This window comes from Lissotriton vulgaris, chromosome 7 (genome assembly GCF_964263255.1).
Source record: "Lissotriton vulgaris chromosome 7, aLisVul1.2, whole genome shotgun sequence".
Lineage (NCBI taxonomy): Eukaryota > Metazoa > Chordata > Amphibia > Caudata > Salamandridae > Lissotriton > Lissotriton vulgaris.
This window is the reverse complement of record NC_141695.1, coordinates 1,352,765,325-1,352,787,052: the sequence shown is the minus strand read 5'-3', so window position 1 is coordinate 1,352,787,052 and position 21,728 is coordinate 1,352,765,325. Positions and strand designations below refer to the sequence as shown.

Below are 21,728 nucleotides of genomic sequence, written 5' to 3'. Positions count from 1 at the left end.
GTGTGGCCCCACCGAATGAGCAGTGCGCCAGCAAAGCAATACAGGAGTTAGGGAAGGACTTGAGATTAGGGTACAGGTGATGTGTCTCTTGTGCCTGTTGGATTGAAGTGAAGAAAACTGATGCACTGCCTGAGACACTGGACAGGATCGCCAAGAGCATTTGCCTGGTGGGTGACTACCCTATCCTGAAAGAAGAGACTATTTCTGTGAAACTGGGCTGTGATTTTTGAGTTGCGAGTTGTGCAGCTCCACAGTGGAAAAAACAAGAGCCTGCCTGTGAGGCTCAAACGGACACAGGGAGAAGACTTCCCTCTGGCTTGGTTGTACAGCGGCTTCAATTTCCCCAAGGACTTCTTCTTTTTCTTGTTAATAATGTACCCCTTTAGTCGTCCCATTTTTGAGGAGGAGCAGCCCTTTGCAGGTCTTCGTTCTAACTCTTATGGCCCTGTGTGGTCCTCCTGGTCCCAGATGTGATTGATGTTCTAGCCCTCATAGAAAGGAAATGGACAAGTAACCCTGAAAATGAAAACTAGATGGTTTTAGGATTTGCTTTTGCTTAGGACTAAAAAAATGATAATTCTATTTGTAAAAGTGGTAATTACTTTCTCCTGCTATCTGTATGTTAATGATGACCCAATGCTCCTTTCCCTTCGTATTCCTGCTTACACTTTATATATACCCGCTTAATGAAATGTTTAGAATGGAAAATGCTCACCTAGAAATGAATTAGGATACAGATAAATTTATGAAAATTAATGTGCAAATATTTTCTGTGTTCCTACTGCATCATAGGAATGTCTTCAGCTCGTGCTAAAAGGACCATCTGTTAAATATTGCAGGGATTTCTGGCAGCCATCTTGTTTGCCATGTGCTGCCACATGCTCGCCATGTGCTCTGTCCTCCCTCAGTGTTGACTGTTCTTGTAATCTGCCTAGAAACGAACTATATTTAGCATCTTCCACCTTCGCACATGCTCAGAAGGGCCTAGCCAATAGAATGCACCTGCTTCTCTAGTATAACTGTCAGGCTATTTTTGCTGCTGTATGGAGTAGTAACTCTCCTCCCACTTTGTTGAGCAAGCAGATCTTGCATGCCCATCTTAGGCATTTTGCATGCTTACATGAGCCAGGACTGCCCCTTGGTCTTATGCTGACTATGTAACCCTAAGCATATATATAAGGCCCCTGTTTTCTGTACTCCTTAGACTGCCTCATTCAGTTGCTAAGGCTTCTGTGTGACGTAGTCTGCCTCATCTGAGGTGAATAAATGAATTCTTTTTATATTTCAGCTTCTGTGCCAATTTCTTCTTTGTTGGTTTAAAAGGACCAAGTATCAGTGGGACCCCTGAGAAGGTTTCTATTTTCTACAGGGAGACTGCGCATCACTGTAAGGATGTGCCAGAATGTCTCCGCATTTAAATCGATGTAGCAGACGATGTCTAGTCACTAAGCAACACAATGCTAGAAGGCTAGAATGCTAAAAAAAATGCGTGTGCGTATCGCAGATGTGAAAAGCAGGTGCAAGAGAATTCCAAACAGCCACAATGGACACCTAAGATGGCCGCCATTCAACGTGAGGAGCAGCCTGGGCATGTCAGATCGTAGATGACGAAAGCAGAGCTTGGGAAGCAGAGACAAAATTGTGAAATTTCATCACAAACAATGCAGGTTCCACAGCATTAAAGCGGAGAGGAGTCTCGAGCGTGAAGCAATTTTAATTTAAAACAAAGCTTGCTGCAGCACCGGTAAGCCCACGTATTTAAAATTTCTTAAAACGCTGTATGTCCGCGCTTAAGCATTAGTGGCGGAAATAACTTTAAACTGTTGATGCGTGAACTTGACTAAACAGTTAATCAAAAATCAGGCTTGAAAACGTTGGTAACTTTCACTTTCAGGAGACAATGACAATCCAGGGGAAAGTTACATCAGGAGTGAAATGCGCAGCGCCTTGGGAGACTGAAAATGAGGAAAAGAAAAATATATTTGACAGTACCTCAAGGCAGGTTAGTAGTCCAAGGGTTCTTTTGAAGCGGTAGATGAGCTCACTAAGAAGAGCTTAATGTAGAAGGAGCTGAGATCCTTTTCAAGTGTATCCCATCATCCTCTGTCGCCAAATGTAAAATCAAGCTCTGCGCAGATTGACGTTTGTAAGATAAGTTTATTCTCAAGAAGAAAAGGATCCCATCCACAGAAACCATGCAGACACAAAGGAGACTCAGCTTCAACTGACAGTCTCTTACATAACACATTCCAAAGCTCTTGGCAAAAGGAGAAGATACCTATAATGCCACAAAAACCTCCCTCCTTCTTGGGACGTGCCTCTTTTTGTGGATGGCGTGAACTCACCAAACCTGTGTACTCACTAAATTTGCTACAAAATTTAACTGGATGCGAGTGTGTTTGTCTTTGTAAAGTTCTCCTGCAGTAGAGGCCATTTTAGAGTCCAGATAACGAATCTTGTTTCATTATCACAGGCAATTGCCCTTGATTTCACACCATCAGCTTGAGTTTACATGTACATTATATTATTGAGCGTAGAGCTCCGTAATCAACCTGTGCATTTCCCGACTAACATATTTTATAATTTGCTGGCAGGTATGCACAATTCTTCACTGTTTGGTAATGTGCAAATTACTCCTTGCATACATAATTTAAATTTGCGTTTTGGTTCCAAAACATCTGTTCCTTGGAATTAAGACAAGTAATCTATATAAGTGTACATTCATTGTATATATGCATTGTACATACGCTTAAATTCATATATCGCAAAAAACACAGTTGATGGACAGAATGCAGAACAATGTCTTACATTCACCCCAGTACAAAGATCTGGGCCTACATCCATCGTTTTTTTGCACTCCACACCACCCTAGGTCAGACAATGGCTATATGCAAATCCGCCTTGACCCTGTGCCTCATGGGAACAGTCCAGCCCGAACTACCAAGCCATGTCTTTCCTAGACCGGAATCAAGCATCCAAGGACCGGTTTCTGGCTATCAACCTTCTTCAGCCGGGATAGCTTGACTCCAGTGATGTGGAGAGCCTGGGACTCACGTCTGAGCATACCCAGCCCACTCGGGGTGAAAAATTGCAAAAAACACAGTTGATGGACAGAATGCAGAACAATGTCTTACATTCACCCCAGTACAAAGATCTGGGCATAAATCCATCGTTTTTTTGCACTCCACACCACCCTAGGTCAGACAATGGCTATATGCAAATCAGCCTTGACCCTGTGCCTCATGGGAACAGTCCAGCCCGATCTACCAAGCCATGTCTTTCCTAGACCGGAATCAAGCATCCAAGGACCGGTTTCTGGCTATCAGCCTTCTTCAGCCTGGATAGCTTGACTCCAGTGATGTGGAGAGCCTGGGACTCACGTCTGAGCATACCCAGCCCACTCGGGGTGAAAAATTGCAAAAAACACAGTTGATGGACAGAATGCAGAACAATGTCTTACATTCACCCCAGTACAAAGATCAGGGCATAAATCCATCATTTTTTGTACCCCACACCACCCTAGGTCAGACAATGGCTATATGCAAATCAGCCTTGACCCTGCGCCTCATGGGAACAGTCCAGCCCGAACTACCAAGCCATGTCTTTCCTAGACCGGAATCAAGCATCCAAGGACCGGTTTCTGGCTATCAGCCTTCTTCAGCCTGGATAGCTTGACTCCAGTGATGTGGAGAGCCTGGGACTCACGTCTGAGCATACCCAGCCCACTCGGGGTGAAAAATTGCAAAAAACACAGTTGATGGACAGAATGCAGAACAATGTCTTACATTCACCCCAGTACAAAGATCTGGGCCTAAATCCATTGTTTTTTTGCACTCCACACCACACTAGGTCAGACAATGGCTATATGCAAATCAGCCTTGACCCTGCGCCTCATGAGAACAGTCCAGCCCAAACTACCAAGCCATGTCTTTCCTAGACCGGAATCAAGCATCCAAGGACCGGTTTCTGGCTATCAGCCTTCTTCAGCCTGGATAGCTTGACTCCAGTGATGTGGAAAGCCTGGGACTCACGTCTGAGCATACCCAGCCCACTCAGGGTGAAAAATTGCAAAAAACACAGTTGATGGACAGAATGCAGAACAATGTCTTACATTCACCCCAGTACAAAGATCTGGGCCTAAATCCATCGTTTGCGGAGAAGGAGGAGTCAGGGCGGTGGAGATATGCGATAGCGGCTGAGTAAGTGAGGCGGCGCATTGACGGCGGACGTGGCCTGCAGGCATCGCAGCAGGCACCGGAACATCGGCGAGACAAGTGAAGTGGGGGAATAGATGGCGGAGAAACCGGACCTGCGCATGGGGGGGCCTATCGTGTACGAGAGCTGAGGGAATCTAACGGAGCGTGGCAGGCCCCGTAGTGGTGATGGGGAGACACCTTCCCCCTCAGATTTGTGCAGCCCTTGGAAGCAAGGGACAAAGTGACCGGGAATTGAGAGCAACCCCATTAAAACAAGTACAGAAGGCCTTCTCTTGGAAATGGTAATGTGCAAGTGTGGATTCCCCTCCCCCCCACTGGCATGTGAAAAGACCTGGCGAACGGTGAAATAACGGCAATGTGAGACCCGAAAGCCACGTCATAGAGTTGAGACGCACGGGGCAAAATGGGTAAGTCCGATACCAGACAGCCAAAATTAAACTTTGAAACTGCCAAAAAACAACCAGGTCCAAGCAAGGGGAACTTGACACCGAAGACATGGTTAGTGGTAAAAACAGTGCCATACCACAAACGGCAGACATGCACAATATCCTGCAAGAAATAAGACAGGGGTTTGCTACAGTGGTGGACAAAGTTGATTGTATATCATCTAGGATGGACACAATAGCACACAAATTGGATGCGCACGAGGAGCATATCAAGGAAACTGAGAGACAAATCTCGAATAATGATGACTCAACAGCCAGACATACTACACAGCTGGAACGCATGGATAAAATATTGAGAAATATAGCAGCTAAAAATGAGGATTTGGAAGCACGCAGCAGGAGAAATAATATTCGGGTGATTGGCATTCCAGAGACAACCAACATTGGCAAAATGGAGGAACATGTGGAGAAGATGTTACTGGTAACCATTGGGCAGAAGCTTTCTCACAATTCATAGTCAAAAGGGCCCACAGGTCTCTAGGACCGCGACCGACGCCTTGTAAACCTCGGAGACCCATCATTGCACGCCTGCTGAATTATCAAGACCGGGACATGGCACTTTGTGCAGCGAGAAACAAGCAGACCCTGAGCTATGATGGCAACATGTTCTCGATCTACCTGGATTTTACTCCTATGGTACAGGAAGAACTACGTAAATTTATTGAAGTAAAGAAGAAGTTACGAACAGCACAAATCGACTACACCCTGCTTTATCCTGCGAGATTGAGAGTCAAGAATCATGGAAAGCAAAGATTCTTTACCAATCCCCAACAAGTGGAGAACTTCCTCTGCACAGTGAAATGTATGCATCATGGAGGCGGAAACCCAGGAGGTTCTCAGCAATCATCTCCTGCGGGAGCCAAAGGGGGCCCGCAATGACTACAGGCATAGAGGCGCTGCTGGATGCTCTGAATGACAATGTAAGAGGAAAGGGCACAGATATATGAACGCAGAAGAGATTTGTAGGTGAGACAATAACAGCTGATCCAGTTGTTCGATAAAGTGGAGTTCCTGGCCCCCTCCCCCTGTGTTGAGGCCCTGAGGTCACATCGAAGGGAGGCCTGAACGGGGAGGGGTGACTGTGTAGCCATCTGGAGATGGGTATACCCCTATGTTTGAACACAGCACACAAGGTGCAGGGGACTTAGAGACCTATTTGAAGTTGTTGGGGAGGAGGGAGGGGGGGAAAAGGATGCTAGCAAGTTTGGGTTGCTTCTGTGGGAGGAGGGAGGGATGGGGGTAATTGGGAAGTTTGGTTGTTGAGAAGTTTGTATGAACAGTGAGCCCTATTGGGCGCGAATGGGTACTGTTGGAATATTACATGCAACATAACCAGTGCGTTACAACTAAGGTGAGGAATGGGTGGCTGGGGGGAAGACACACTCCTTGGATACCACTAGTTACACAACAAGCACTTAAAGAATATGGCTGAGGCGAACGGGGGCACACTGAACATCATCACATGGAATGTGAGAGGACTGGGAGATCCCAGAAAAAAGAGGCAAGTCCTGTCTTATTTGGACCGCCACAATGTACACATTGCGATGCTACAAGCGACCCACTGCTCTCACAACACTCCAAACACATTTGCTAGCAATTGGGCAGGAACCAGGATTTTTTCTTCATATTCCACATACGCAAGTGGAACTGCGATATTGATAAACAAGCAGACACCATTCCAGCTAGTGGGTGCTTCATGGGATTCAGAGGGCAGATATTGTATAGCATGGGGGCGACTGGGTTCCCAATCGATAACACTGGCCTGTTGCTATGGTCCAAATACAGACGAACCAGAGTTTTTTGATTCACTTTGGGCTAAAATATTTGAAACGGAGTCTACACCTGTAATCTGGGGAAGGTGATTTTAACATCACTTTCAGTCCCAATGTGGACAGATCCCACTCAGCGCGGCGCCATTACACGAGGGCTCAGGCAGTAGTTAGGGAGATTAAAGAGTAAGCATGGGCGCAAAATCCGTTCCGCTCGCAGATTTTGCGGATTTTCATCAAATTCGCAATCCGCGAATTCCTGCGAATTTGCCGAAAATCCGCAAATCCGCGAGCGGAACGGATCCGGGGGCAAAAGTTCAAGCTTTAAGCTTGTAACTATTTTAGAATGGCGCCGGCATGCTGCCAGCGCCATTCTAAAATAGTTACTAAGTTAGCTTCAACAGGAAGCACTTATAGAAGCAGGTGCTCGAGTTTAACTGAATTTGAGCACCTGCTTTATATTATCTATTAGTGCTGCCTGATGAAGCTAACTTAGTAACTATTTTAGAATGGCGCTGGCAGCTTGCCGGCGCCATTCTAAAATAAAACAGGAGAGGGGCAGAGGGCAGAAGGGCACAACAACAAGTGTCGCAGAGGGCAGAAGGGCACAAAAACGAGTGGGGCAGAGGGCAGAAGGGCACAACAACGAGCGGTCTCGCACAAAAAAAACCCGCGAACACGCAAATCGCCCCGCGAACACGCAAAAATTAAAAAATCTGCACAAATTCGCGAATTTTGCAGATTGCGAATCTGAAAATCCGCAAATTGGCGGATTGTGAATTCACAAAATTCGCCCATGCTTATTATAGAGGCCTATCAGCTGACAGATGCGTGGAGGCATGGGCACCCACGGGCACGGGAGGGTACACATTTCACTGCAAAGGCTCAATCTTGGGCTAGGTTGGATTATTTTCTGGTAACTAGGGGATTGGCGCCGGCGATAGCCAGTACAAAGCACCTCGCTTGGACAACTCAGATCATGCACCGATGCTGTTGGCACTCTCCTCCACAGATTTTAATACACCACGCAGCCCTTGGAAACTATACGCACCTATACTACTTGATTCGGTGTTCCAGGAGGAATTGCAGGAGGAGATAAGTGATTTTTTTCAGAGGAATAAGGACTCAGTCAAAAGTGTGGAGGTAATATGGGCGGCATTAAAGTAACAATCCGGGGGTACTGCATAGCGAAGGGGGCTGGTGTACTCAGGGACAAACAGACGACACTGCGAACATTGGAAAAAGAACTTAAACGTTTGGAAACGGAACTTGCAAAGAATCCAGAAGGCTCACTCCAAGCTACATTTAGAGAGAAACTTATGCTATACATGGAGGAAGCGCAAAGAAAGACAAAATTTAACAGAAAGTACCGGGTGGCCAGAAATTATGGAGAAGGGGATAGGCCTGGCAAAATAATGGCACAGAAGGTGAGGTAGCCTCACTGCTCCACTTACATAACAGAGGTGAGGAGATTGGATCGGGAGGTCTGCCATGATACAGCAAAGTCCTTAACACATTCCTGGAGCATTACAGCACGCTATATACCACGACAGGTCAGGGCAACATAGATTTGGATGGCTTTCTTGGAGATGTGGCTTTGCGATGGCTCAGCGACGGGCAGAGGGCTTTCTTATGTGCGCCGCTTGAGTTGGATGAGGTGAGGGAGGCTATAATGGGGTTGCAATCAGGCAAGGCCATGGACACAGAAGGGATCCCGGCTGAATTTTACAGAACATACATTGATCTTATTGCTCCCATTCTTAGGGAAGTGTATGAATATGCATTGGAAGTGGGACATCTGCCTCCAACTATGAGGGAAGTCCTAATACTGTCGCTATTGAAGCTGGGAAAGGCACCGGAACACTGCGACTCGTATAGAACGCTCTTGCTCCTTAACTGTGATGCAAAAATTTTAGCCAAGCTTCTAGCGACAATGCTGAGCCTGCTGACGGAGCATTTGGTCTTGCCTGATCAGTCGGGCTTTGTGCCGGGGAGAGCAACTTCTCACAATCTAAGAACGCTCTTTGCTATATTAGACAATGTGTCCCCTGACCCATGGCGGCGATATTCTTAGATGCCACCAAGGCATTTGACTCTGTGGAGTGGAACTATATTTTTGGAGTGATGAAACAAATGGGGTTCCCACCTTTGCTCTTATCATGAAGAAAATTGCTATATACCTTGCCAGTGGCAAAGATTGTTATTAATGGCCACACCTCACAAACGTTTGATATAACGAGAGGAACGAGGCAAGGTTGCCCACTATCTCCATTACTATTTGCCATCGCAGTTGAGCCACTGGCACTGCAATGTTTCCAACGCCAAATACTCGTATCCCTGTATGCAGACGATATTACCTTGTATGTACGGGACCCACAACAAAACTTGAACCAGATCCTGCATAAATTCATAGTGTTTGGAGGACTTTCTGGAGTCCAGATAAACTGGGTGAAGTCTAATTTTTTTCCCACTCACAGAAGCTACTAAGCGTTTCAAGATGGACTACCCCTTGGAATGGTGTGAAGATGACTTGAAATATTTAGGGATCAGAGTTTCTAGAGACAGGGGGGAACTGATGACAATGAATTATAGGACGGCTATAGCTCGAATGACAGACAATATTACACAGTGGGTGGCGCTGCCTCTATCCATGACTGGACGTGCATCATTAATAGAAATGGTGATTCTCCCCCAGCTTCTGTTCCTATTTATGAACATACCCTTCTACCCGGGTCCACATTTTTTTAAAACACTTAAATCGGAATTGATAAGACTAGTTTGGGGTGGCAAACAACCCAGATTACAGTGGGAAATAATGACACGGCCCTACTAAAAGGGAGGGTTTGGAATACCGAATTTCAAGCTATATTTTGCTGCGGCGCAGGCCCATTTTGCCTGGTTCTGGGTAAAGCAACCACGGTATATGCCACAAGTGGCAGCGGAGCATTGGCTGGCGCACCACATTCCTCTAGAAGGAGCACTATACCTACCTGTGGGGGACATAGAGAAACAGCCTAATGCACTAGTATTTACGATAAAAGCATGGCTACACATTGGACGTGTACTGGGAGTACCTCTACTGTATTCGTCATTGTTGCCCCTAACATACCACCCTGACATGCCACTACTGCAGGAAGAATTTTTTTGTAATTTTAAGAATAAGACCAACATTCACAATTGGGGCATCTGTCTTATGAAGAGTGATGTCATACTATCGAACATATGTGTCCATCCAAACAGAGGACACCTCTTGATGCTTTTCTATTCATTAGGTTGCGACAGGGTATACGATCGCTAACTCTGGAATTTCCAGAGGAACCACAAGCACTGGCCCCTCTGCAGCTCTTACTGGAAAAGACTCCTTGATCTATAAATCAGTACATGAGCAGAGAGAGAATCCAGACACGCTGTCCCATACGCAATGGGGGGGAGGAGTTGGGGACTGACCTGGCGGATGACCAGTGGGAAAACTGTTGCTTGCAGACAGAATGAGTATCAGCGAGTAGTAGACTCCGGATTATACATTACAAGTTTTTACACAGGCTATATTACACCCCTGCTAAAATGTGCAAGTATAAGCTTAGGGAAGATGATAGATGTGATAGATGTCATACTGGGGGGTGGATTTTCTGCATCTGGCATGGGACTGTCCGGAAGTCAAGGATTACTGGGTCCAGGTTTTCCGCTCTCTACAGCTGATGATTGATACACCTGTGGAACCGGATCCTTGGTTGGCCTTGCTAGGGTATGTTAAACCGCTGCATGCAGAACACCGTACATTTGTTGCCATAGCACTTCTAATGGCCAAGAGGAGGGTTGCCTGCAGGTGGGGTAGAGGGCGGGCGCCTAAATTCAAGACATGGCTAGAAGACCTGATAACATGTCAGGAGAAGCTTGCTACATATGCGGAATTGTTGCCCGTGGCCTCCAGACCCAATGACATATGGGCCCCATTGACATGTTATTTGATTACGCACCCAAGGGCTGAGGTTTAACACTGTTCTGAATCTCACATAGTAGAGGACACAGAGTGGAGACATGATGGTACCGAGTTATATGTGTGGGAGGTAGTCTGTACGATACTAAGTGCGCAGATTAATTGTTGACCATACGACTGCCTGGTATGTGTTCAACATAACGCAGGAACTGGGGAATGGGCACCAATGCATGTATTAGATGTGCGGTTGTATGGAACTGCATGCCGGGCAGAGGGAGAAGTCCTGACACCCCGAATGATATGATATTACATTAGTGAGTATGATGGGAAAATGGCTCACAAATGTGCATTTTTGAACTGTGCATAATGTTGTGATGAACTGGAACACTATTCAAGTTGGATAAATGTTGGGATTGTAATTGTTGTATAATAAAACAATAAACAGAATATTAAAAAAAAACATTCTCAGAATTTTAAATTTCACTTGTAATTAGGGGTTTGAGACTGCTGCCTCCCCATATCTTGGAACTATACAAGGCGGCAATTTGGGCTCTGGCCCTACATACTTCCAGAGCGGGAGTAATAGTTTTTGAAGATGTTGCTGCTTGCTTTTTTACAATGAGGATAGAGTTCTGCATTAAGATGGCCTTTGATTTCTCTATTTGTGAGGCCCAGGAAAGTCTAGAATCTAGAGTAACTCCTAAGTATACGAAGTTCGATACACGTTCTATAGCTGCGTTATTCAAAAATATTTTATTCTTGAAACTTCTATGTGGCCTGATGGTCATATATTTTGTTGTGGTTGGATTAACCTCAAGGCCTTTTATTTTACAATATTTTTTGCGGATATGGAGTAAATTCTGTAGGCCACTTGGTGTTTGCGACAGCAGAATAGTGTCATCTGCGAATGTTAGGGCGCAGATAAGATTACCTCCACGTTTTGGCTAGTCGTGGGTGACTTTTTGGAGGTGTTCAACCAGGTCATTTACGTACAGGGGGAAGAGAGTCGGCGCCAGGACACAGCCCTGTCGCACTCCCCTCCTAACTGGAATCTCGTCTGTCACTTCACCTCCTTTGCCCAAACGTACTTTTGTGTAATTGCCTTTGTGTAATCTCATACTTTGGTCAGAAGCTCATCTGGTGTAGATTTTCCCCCAACTGAGCCCTTGGGATGGAATCAAATGCTGCCTTTAGATAAATAAAGGCAACATACAAGTGGCTGGCTCTTATCCTTGTGTATTTCCAGGCTAGGACCAGGAGTCTAAAAACTTGATCTATCGTACTTGTTTTTTGCCTGAAGACCGCATGGCAAGGTGAGAGTATGTCCTCTGCTGTCATCCAATCAGTGAGCCTAGTTAAAATTTGTTTTGCATAGACTTTCTGTAAGACATCTATCAGACTTGTAGTTTGCCAGCTCCTCCCTGCTGCTCTTTTTATAGATAGGGACTATCTCTGTGCCCTTCCAAGACTCTTGAATCGGCTGCTCCCTTGCTATTGCGTTGGTTGATTTGTTTATGTATGGAATCCACACGTCCGGGCGTGTTTAAATAAGTCCCCTGGTATTCTATCTGGCCGGGGCGCTTTTGATGGCTTTATGGCTACTACAGCAAGCGCTGTGTCCTCCATGCTAAACTGTAATGTGATGCTTGCCTTGATGTTAAAAGTCCCCAAGGGTCACTTGCACGATCTTGGGTTAAATCCAAATCAATGGTAAAATCATAAAGGTTTGTGAAATGCCTCTGCCAGGTATTAGGATCCAGATAGTGATCAGAAGCCGTCATGTTTAATTTGCTTCCGTATGTCATAAATTTCCAGAACATAGCTTGGTCCCCAATGTTTGCATATTTTATTAGATCCTCCCAAGTATTGTCTTCCCAATTTCTTTGGGCTTTTTGTGTTTTCTTATCTTTTGACCTTTCTACTCTAATCTCAAGTATATTTTTGTTTTTCAGAGTGTTAATGAGCTGGTCTTTGGCCAGTCTACATTCCTTATTATACCAGGGGTTACATGGCTGTACCATTGCCTTCGTTGCATCGATGGAAACCCGGTTACAGAGGAGCAGGGAGGCCGTATCAGCCAGCCAAGAAAAAATATCTTCAAACAAGTCACGCTTCGAGTACCCCACCGTAGAGTGAACAGAATAGATGAATATATCGCCTCTTTTCTGAGATTCCAATTGAAAAAAGGAGTCCAAAAAAGTCCTAACAGAGAACAACTACTATACCAAATATCGGTGGCTCCTCTGTACCAATATAAAGGGAAAAGGCAACCATAATAAGGTCTTGCTTCATTTTAACGGATGCTTACCATAATGAGACACTAGTGTAAAAGATGGTCTTGCCAACAATGAAGTCTTCAATAAGAAGATTTTGATGTAACCCTAGTCAAAAAACGTCCTGAAGAAGGTGAAACTATTGTAGCAACCACCGAAACGCCGCGTCGACTCTTGTCTTTTGACTGTTCATGACTATGTACACTGTGTCATTTGTAAATCACAAAAGCATCGTTTTTATTGTTTTTAAAGTTTTTAATTTTAGAATGTAACCCTGTTGAAGGGAGGTACCTAATAAATTGCATTATATTTTCATATACATTTTAGTTTTATTTGTTTCTTCCTGTGCTACCCACTACCATGAAGGTTTAAATACTGCATAGAAATCCTAGCTTCCCTGAGAATTCACCCCGAAATCTCAACACCATACTGTCCATATACATTAAATTCATTGGTCAAATTATATTGATCAGTTAACACACAGGGTCTCCCCATATTTTCTTTGTACCATTGCCTTGGCAGCACTTGTTACTATTCTCAGTTTGGTTAGGTCGACTTGTATTTCCTTAACCAATTTTTGATGGATTACTGTTATTGTGTTCGTTTCGTAGTTTTGGTCCAGATAGGAGGTTACAAGATCACTAAAGATGTTATATATATTGGAGAGAGGTTTGGCTTGGTCTAGTATGACAGGCCATCTGACTGACCTCCGGTTGTTAGTTACCAGGGGCAGTCTTATTTCTGTTCCTGGATCAATTTCTGTAATTGCATGAGTTGGAAAATGTTCCCCTCTAGATCCAAGCATAATGGAAAATGGTCACTCTCTTCTTACCTACTTTAAAATCCTTTACATATGCCCAATGTGTTGTACTTATGAGCACATAATCCATCCTTGATGTAGACTTTCCCCTTAGAAAGATGTTTATGCAGGCAAGATCCGAAGAAAAACGACCATTGCATGCCCTGAGGCCTTTCTCTATGGTAAGGTGTAATATTTGCAAAGCAGAGGTAGTACATCTCACTGTGTTTTTTTATCTTGAGGAGAGGGATCCCTCTAGTTTGATATTCTTCTTCGGAAACTACATCAAGTCCCATGATGGGTTCATAGCAGCAGTTTAAATCACCCCCACTATGATGGCATCTTTTGGGTCTATGGGTCACAGGACCTTCTTGAGATGTTCAAATAAGGGTGATTCTTTTGAACATTCCCTAGGTCTTACATATATGTTACAAAGATACAACTGTGTATCATTAGAGACCCTACGTTTCAGCCCCAAGATGTCTGGTGAGCCATTGGATACAATTTCTATAGTGGTGTTTAAATACATTTTTATCCATATTAACAATCCTCCCGATGCTCGCACTTTTTTTGATTGCCATGCCTCTATACTGAAAGTTCTGTATCCTACTTTATGCTGTGGTTCTCTATCCCAAGTCTCCTGGAAGAGACAAAGGTCAAAATGTTCACATAACTCTGCCAGTCAGGTTCCTTTAATTTTTGTTTAAGCCCAGCAATGTTCCAAGATACCATCTTTATAAGGTTGGAGGGCGGGGCTATATAAGTAATTAAAGGGTCACTAGATTTAGAATGGGAGTTCATCTCCCCTACGGTGTTAAAGTTGCTTGGCATGGTTTCATGTATGATATTTGTTCCAGGCTGAAACCGTGATCAGATTGAGGGGTAAAAGTAAAGCTAAGAGGGTTCAAGTCTTGTTCAGAAGGGACTCCCCTATCTTTTTCGTTCCCCCTGTCTTGCTGAGCTAGTCAATCTACAGACTCCAGCGTGTCTTGGGGTAGATTGAGGCAGTTACCTAGTTCATTAATATTTTGCTTAATGCTAATTGCTTTTCTGGTTTCAAAAAAGGAATGTGAACGGAGATTCATGTTAATCAAACTGTCTGCTGTGTACCTTGAATGGAAAGTTAGCTTTATAATGTCCATGTTCCCCACTTTCTGCTGGAACCTTTCAGCTCTTTTAATATCCGATCCCACTAGGGACAAGCACTGACGTTTGGATCTGATCCAATGGGTTGCTTTGTTGATCAATGAGTCCTCATCTTCCCTGATTCCCCGATTTAGCCTTGGGAGATTTGTCAAAAAGACATTATGTGAGAAAGGGTTGTGCTTATTCGGATAATGCGGTAGTGGATGAGTGTTCTGATAGTAATAGTCCTCGCCCTCCTGGGTATTTTTTTTAATTCAGACCTGATTCGTATTGGCTTGTTCATTTCCACCTATGTGGATTGTAAGGCTCCCAAGGGTCTCTAATACAACTCTTATGAATCTGAAGGTTGCTTGGCCCTGCTAACTCATCATGGAGGGGCGTGAAGGGGGTTGACCTTACTGGGTAGGAGGCTATGTTACTTGAAAATGTATTCTGGATTATTGGGTCCTTGACAAGATAGTTAGTGTTTGTGTTCAGTGGATGAACTGGTCGCACATTTAATCTAATGTTTGGGTCCCATTTTCCCCCAGGGGGTTTAGAGCGTTCTGTCGAGATGTTTTTTTCTTTTGAAGTTAAAAACAGGGATTTTATTAAATCCAAAAGCATCCTATTGAGACCTACAATCTCCTCTTGTATGGCATTCTGCTATAAGCAGAGGTCCCTCAACGCTTGTGTCTTCTGGCTTTGTTTGCATCCCTATTTCTCTAGCACTGTCAAGAAGCCTCCTGCTGCTATGCTCTGTCACCTCTTCTTGTCCCCCAGAGTTTACTTCAGGACCTTCTGCTAGAATTAAGTATCAATTGGAGAATTCTAGATTTATGAAATCCCTAGTTGGGGGGCTTAAATGAACCAGTTCTATGGTATCTAGCTTTGGGGCATCTTTTTGTGAAATATTAGCTTGTGTAGCTATGGGAGACCCTGGGTACAGTGTACAGTTACTAGGGGGCTTAATTGCTTTTGGGTTTGTTTTTTGGAGGCCAACTTGCTTTGCTTACTAAAATAAGTGGAGATTTTTGTTGTGCCTTTGGGAGGTACCTCATTCCCATTTGCTAGGATAGATTCTACCTCTTCAATCAAGCTCGTCAAGAGCTGCTAACGTGCAGTAGTCTGCTGCAGAAGTCGCTGTCTTACTAAGCTTAGCCATCTTCTTCCTTCCGGCTGCTGACTCTATTGCCTTCCTTTGACCCATTTTCCTATCAGCAAGCTGCTCAAACTTGCTGGTAGGATGGTTTCACACGCGTTGGGTAAACTATTGGGTAAGCCATTACGCTTTTGCGGTAGCGGCAGGGCAATTATAAACAATTATAAACAGACAAAATGCAAGATGCAATAATTCTATCGATTTTGGATGCAGAGTCCCCAGCGTGCAGCGTTCAGTATATCCAAATCCAATGCTCATGTGATTATACCAGTCAAAGTAAAGCAAAATATACATGCATTAAAAAAGATACGGACAATGTTCTATTCAGTCTGAACAAAGGAAGCTTACAAAAGGTTCACCATTCAGCTCATCCTAGTTTTCGGAGCTGCAGTTCAAGGAAATATCGTTGTCTTAGGGCAGGTAAAACAGTTACAGCCTGATTCATCAATCTCCCGTTTTGCGAGGCCCTAATAGCGAATTATAGCGATTCGCTATTAAGGACTCGCAAAACGGGATTCATGTAGGATTAGCAAAATTTATTGCGATTCCTACTGATTCCTTATTTGCGATGAGCAACTTGCTAATCGCAAATAAGGAAAAACTCCCCATTCATTCCTATGGGCCAAAAGGCCCATAGGAATGAATGGGGAGTATTCCTTATTTGCGATTAGCAATTTGCTAATTGCAAATAAGATTGCGATTTGAAGGGTGCCAGGGGTGTCCAAAGGACACCCTGTAGCACCCCTCAAATGCACATTTGAACAGGTGTTGCGCACACACATGTCCAGAGGACATGTGTGTGTGTAACATGCAAAAGAAAAGAATGCACTAAAGTGCTTTTTACTCTTTTTTCGCAATTTACCACCAAGTCAGACTTGGTGGTAAATTGCGACCAAATATTGCGAATTCGCAATTTCCAATTGGTTGATGAATTGGATTTAAGGAATCTCTATTAGAGATTCCTTAAATCCAATTCCTCGCAAATATGCGATTTCGGTAATAGCGATTTTTGCATTTGGGATGATGAATCCCAAATGCAAAAATCGCACTCGCAAACGGCCAGATTCTCAGAATCTGGCCATTTGCGAGCGCAATTGAATATGGCCGTTAGTGACTAAAACCCCCTTCCAGCTCTCAAGAGTCCATGGAAAGTAAAAACTACGGGGCATATTATCAAGGGGGTTTATCTCCGCTTTTTTGGCTTTAAAAGCCAAGAAAGCGGAGATAAAATTATCTCCCTATTACCTAGCTGTCGCTAACACCAGTTAGCGACAGCTAGTAGGAGATAGCGACCATCTTGGGCCCCACTTTGCATGTCAGTGATATTTATCACTAATGATATGCAAAGTGGGCGTGCCAAGATGTTAGCGACTGAAAACAGTCGCTAACATCGCTATCTCCTATTACCAACTTTTGGAGATATTCGCGCTAAGCGCGAATATCTCCAAAAGCTAACACCTGCCCTGAGCAGTTCTTAGCCATTTTATCCAATGGGAGGTGGATAACATGGCTAAGAGCATTAGCTCAGTAATGCATGAATATCGCTGAGTTTTCAGCGATATTCATGCATTGCGGCGATTTTCATCGCATTTGCGATAAACCTTGGTAATACCAAGGTTTATTTGCAGTAAAAATCGCCGCAGCGCAGCGGTAAATTTTTGTCTCTAACCAAGCAATAGCGATAATTATCGCTATTGCTTGGTAATATGCCCCTACGTCTCTTACCCAGGGGCATCATGCACTTTTGATTGTTGCGTTGCTGCGACACTACCAAGGGGGGTGGCAGTGACCTGCCTCTGATGGGCACAGGACGGGCCCTCCCTTGGCCCGGGCTTCGGGCTTCGCACTGCAGGAGTCTGACGGTCATATATTAATATAGCACCTATTGTATGTCTGCTCAGACCGCGAAATTATTATTCCTTTTAGTGAGTGGATAAGGGGAGTGTGAAATTACTTCATTTGATGTTACTCTGTGCAGTTTTATTAGGCATTGATTATGCTTTTATAGCATACCCAGCACTGTTTATTTGTGCCCTGGCCTTTTGGGGGTGCTTTTGCTGATATTACAATTTGCTGTCCACATTTTCAGTAATTTGCATGCTTTTCCCGTACATAAAGTCATTCCCGTCTTAACTCATCACTGTTTCTTCTCGACCTCCCACCAGCCCTTCCATACCTCTTTCTTCTCCTTATTCTCTCCCGTCCCTTGTCTTTTTTTTTTTTTTACTTTTCCCCAATTCCTTCCTTTGTCCTCTTCCTTTATACCCTTTCTTGTCCCTGTTTCTCCTCCCTCTCATCTAGGGTGACCAACTGTTCGTAAATTTCATGGACTGTCCATCATGTTGCTGTCTTGTCCATTGTCCGTCATCAAAGAATGACATTGGGCCAAGAGTGTATTGAAGCACTCACTAAGTGGGAGTGGGTGGAGGGGGGGGGGCAGGGGAGGGAATGGGAGCTGCCTCAGATAGAAGCGTTTCATCACCCAACCTAACTTTAATCCATGGTCGCAGGTCAGCACAAGACACGATAAGAACCTAATAAACAAAACAAGAATAATCACAGTGATGCAGGGGAGGGGCCCAAAGATGCAGTAGTAGGCAAAAGCGGCGACAGAAAGATAAATTATTAAATTGGTAAATCAAAAGGATGTATGATACAAATGGAATGAGGAAACGAAGGAACAAACTGAGTATGACATTTCATACAGATTTGACAATGACAGAAGGACGAGAGGATGATCAAATGAAAAAAGGAACAAAAAAAATGAATGGGAATATGGAATAGAAAAAATATAAAAAGAAAATGAAATATGAATTTAAAGAATAGAGAGAAAAGAATAATAGAAAAAGATTATTATCAAATGAAATACCACAAAAAGACCTGCACGGTTGCTCAAAGCTGCGTGCATACTGAAAAACTGTGAAGTGCACGATTGTCTCAACATAATATAAACTTTTTTTGACTTGTACTTTTTTTGGTTGTCAATTTACTTACTCATATACTATTGCACGACCTCCTCTGATTTGTCTGGAAAACGTACCTTTAGTCCCAAATTTTTGCCCTGATTTGTGACCTTCCATCCTGCATTTTTGTCCTGAATTTTCACACCCACCATCCCGAATATGCACCGATGTTAGTGGGTCACCCTACACCCATCCCTGTTAGCTCTCCTCCTCTATTGTTTATTCCACCCAGTCTATGCTGCCAGAACCTGAAAGCTGCCGCTATCTTCAAATGGAGAATAAGGTGGGTTGATCAAAGCTGCAGAGGCTTACTTGCAGGGATTCTATGGAATTATGTGTTTTTCATTTTGCAAACTTTGTGTAAAGCTTGCAAAGGTTTAGAAATAAAAGCAGGGGTGGAAGTTCCACTAGAATATGATTTGTGTGAGACAAACCCTGAAAAAAACCTGCTGGGCCCTCTTCAATCTGAAAAAAACCATTGGCTAAAAGTCAAAATACTTTTAGGCCATGAAAGAAGCACACATTACCATAGTAGTCCTTGGCACTGAAGGATACTACTTTGTGCATGGGTGTGCTCCTTGTGAAAGGGAAGCTTGTCATAACTCACAGTGAAGGCAGCCAGTGGTTGAAGTGGGCTGACACGTTGCCCCATGATGTATGCTGGAGTGGGTGGACGAAAAATGTGAACGACACACCAACGGACCAATGGATGACGTCTGGCTGACAACCCCGTTAATTAATTATGTTATACACATACTTTTTGAAAAAACAAAAGGTCACGTGCAACACCAGACCTAAAATGGCCAAGAACGATAGATAGAAAGAGCCGCATAGTAAGATGGATAATAAGATAGATCAAGATGGTTGAATAGATAGCTAAAAGGGGGGGTTACAGACATAAATATGGTTGCATAGAGAAGGTTGGACAGACAGACAGACAGACAGACAGACAGACAGACAGACAGACAGACAGACAGACAGACAGACAGACAGACAGACAGACAGACAGACAGACAGACAGACAGACAGACAGACAGACAGACAGACAGACAGACAGACAGTCAGTCAGTCAGTCTGTCTGGCAGGCTGGCAGGCAGGCTGGCAGGCTGGCAGGCGGGCATACAGGCAGAGAGAAAGAGAGAGAGAGATTTGCTTCTAAAATGCATCCGTGCATCCAAAATGGATGCGATGACACATTCTATGCTAAAATATAACGCTAAATGCCAGATTTACATTTCGCTAATTTCACAGAATGCGGGCTGAAATTTCGAGTAATTATGCAAAAGAAAATTGCATGAACTTCGCTTTGTCCTGTTTGTGTACCTTGGAGTAACCTAAAGAACCAACCACCGGTGTTGCTTTTACCTTCGACGTGTTTCTCTCGCTGGTGCTTCTGTCCGTTTGTCCTTGACTCTTCAGTTCTTCAAGCGAAGCCGTACTCTGCACTTTATACGGTACTGTGAGTGGAGTAAGCAGGGTAGATGAACATGCCACAGCAGCCTTAAAATCAGGTGTCACTGTGTGCAGCGCCTCTCGGCTTAAGTACTGCCTCAAATAGAATATAGCAAGTCGACCACAGGTTAGAGCGACCACAGGTTAAAGCGACCACAGGTTAAAGCGTGCCAATGAGAGGAAGGCCCCATCGGACATACTTTACTTCTCTGTTGCTACACCAGGCCCTCTGCTATCTCCCTGTACTTTCATGTATACATGGTGAGTGCACACACACCAGAATGCAAAGAACAGTTGCCCCATTACTTAGGCTATTGTTGAACCACACTTACATATGACTATAAGTAAATTGTGAACTGGGTGTGTGCAGTGTGCACCTGTTTGCCCAGATTACTACCTCTGGTACACGGTTTTAGTTGATATATTACGTACAGGTAGGTCCTAGCGGATGTGCTTGCACAAAACTAGGAGTGAACCCTGTTGGCACGCATCTTTAATGGGACGGAAGTACTAATACAGACGCAAATACAATTTCTTCTAATTGTTAGCTACACTTGCGCCTCAGCCTAAGGTCTTTCCTACTATGCTACAGATATTTTTTCTTTTGTCTGGTTCACTATATTTCTTTTTGTGCACCAAATGCTGCCCGATGCGGCACCTATGAGGCGCTCTGCATAATAATTAAAATGCTGAAAAGTACAATGATTCAGGAAGATAACGGTGTCTCAAGCTACCAAGTCACCTCTAGAGGATAACAAAGTTGTGGCACAGGAGAATCATTCTTCTCCCTTCTGAATCTTAGATAAAATTGCCCAGTGTTTGCAGCAATTAAAGGACCTTGTTAGATTTTCCACCAGTAAGGCCCCAGAGACAGGAATATGGCTACATCTTCCATCAAGAATTTTTGGAGAGTAGGTAGAAGACAATGTGAGAAGATCAACCATTGGCATGTCCAGTGATCAATGGGGTGAAGTGCGCGTGCGCAACAGCTTTTCCCTGGTAGCCAAGGAGAAAGGTAGTTTCTGCATTTAGCTGCTTAAACAGCCATGGTTAGTTGACTGATGCGCAGGGGGGCGGGCATCATGATGAAAACAAGGGTAGATGTCCTGCAGAATGTTTCTTAAGGTGGATCTAGCGACACTGGTGCATCACTGCGATCCTCGCAATTGATGCGACCGGGCGCCCTCCCTGTCCTCCAGCAGTATTATAAGGTGCAGTGGAAGCCCCAGCCAGCTCCCTGCCATAGGGTAACTAAAGGAAGAGCAGAGTGGAGGGAAGAAAGCAAGAGTGGGATTGGTCTGAGAGAAGAGCAAGGAATTGTGGGACAAATGGCCAATGCAAGGGTGAGACCAGTAGGTATTTTGGATATTGGGATAGGGGAGCAGCAGCGGTCCGTTCTTTAGTTCTAATGGTTAAAGTACTTTGACTATGGATGAGAAGGTTGTGTGCTTAAAGGAAGAATCATTCATAAGGAACTTCAGCATTTTTTAGGGTTTGCGCCCTCGTCCGTGATGGCTAACACCAGATCACTGAGGACCCTGTGATCTAGGGCACTTTTATAAGTCAATGACCTGATCTCCCACAC

The 21,728-nt window shown here is 44.2% G+C and overlaps 1 protein-coding gene across 1 annotated transcript in view; it reads right to left on the bottom strand.

The window, feature by feature from the left end:
- LOC147703683 (perforin-1-like) overlaps positions 1-20,192 on the bottom strand; it is a 77,895-nt gene extending 57,703 nt beyond the window's left edge. The window contains exon 1 of the mRNA XM_086928943.1: positions 20,057-20,192. The gene's annotated coding sequence lies outside the window, so the exon portion shown is untranslated. The remainder of the gene's footprint in view (positions 1-20,056) is intronic.
- Between the last annotated feature and the right edge of the window lie 1,536 nt (positions 20,193-21,728).